This window comes from Alligator sinensis, unplaced genomic scaffold (assembly GCF_000455745.1).
Source record: "Alligator sinensis unplaced genomic scaffold, ASM45574v1 scaffold273_1, whole genome shotgun sequence".
Taxonomy (NCBI): Eukaryota; Metazoa; Chordata; order Crocodylia; family Alligatoridae; genus Alligator; species Alligator sinensis.
Genome location: NW_005841943.1, coordinates 441,985 through 442,835, shown reverse-complemented (window position 1 = coordinate 442,835; position 851 = coordinate 441,985).

Below are 851 nucleotides of genomic sequence, written 5' to 3'. Positions count from 1 at the left end.
CCATCCACCAATCAGGAGGCAGCAAGAGAAATAACATCATGCCCCTTTTCTGAGGGGAGGGGGAGAAGAGCTCTCCCAGACCTGATTGAAGACTGCAAACTGTCAGGTCCAGCAGACTTCAGGGGCGGAGCCCTGGAGCGTATAAAAGGAGCTGCGTGCCCAGCATGAGGGAAGATGCATCGAGGACTGAGAAGAGAGAAGAGTGGGGGTTAGAAGAGCTGAGGAGAGCTGCTCAGCAGGGTGAAGCAGTAGCCCAAGAAGAGCCCCCAAAGACTTCTATCAGCCGGGAGCGGGGGACAGCTCCAGTGGTTAGGCTCTTGGTATGCAGCAGGGTGCATGGTGTCTGGACCCTGGGAGCTATGTGAGGTGGCTCGGGTCTGCAACCTCTGGCGTGTGACCAGAGACAGTGCACAGGCTGGTGCATGGAGCAGGATCTTTGGAGCCCCTAGGGTGGCTCAGGTCCTCAACCCCAGAGTGAGGCTGGGAGTTTGGTGCAGGAGGCGCTGCACGGAGGGGCTGGGAGTTGGGTGCAGGAGGCGCTGCACGGAGGGTGAGAGACCCTGGGAGCTGCTTGAGGTGGCTCGGGTCTACAGCTGCTGACACGGGGCAGCAGCTCAGTGCAGACAGCGCTGCCTGGAGGGTCTGGGAACAGACCAAGCCCTGGTGCTGCACAAGGCTGTCCAGGCCTCCAACCCCTAGCATAAGGTGAAGTAACCACTATATACAGCGGTGCCTGTGGCCCTAAGCCAGGATGGCGGTAGCAGAGCCGGCAGCAGGAAAACCTGGCAGGGACAGAGCTTGACCTGGAGAACAAGAGGGAACCCTCCAGACCGTGGAGTAGTAAGTTACTC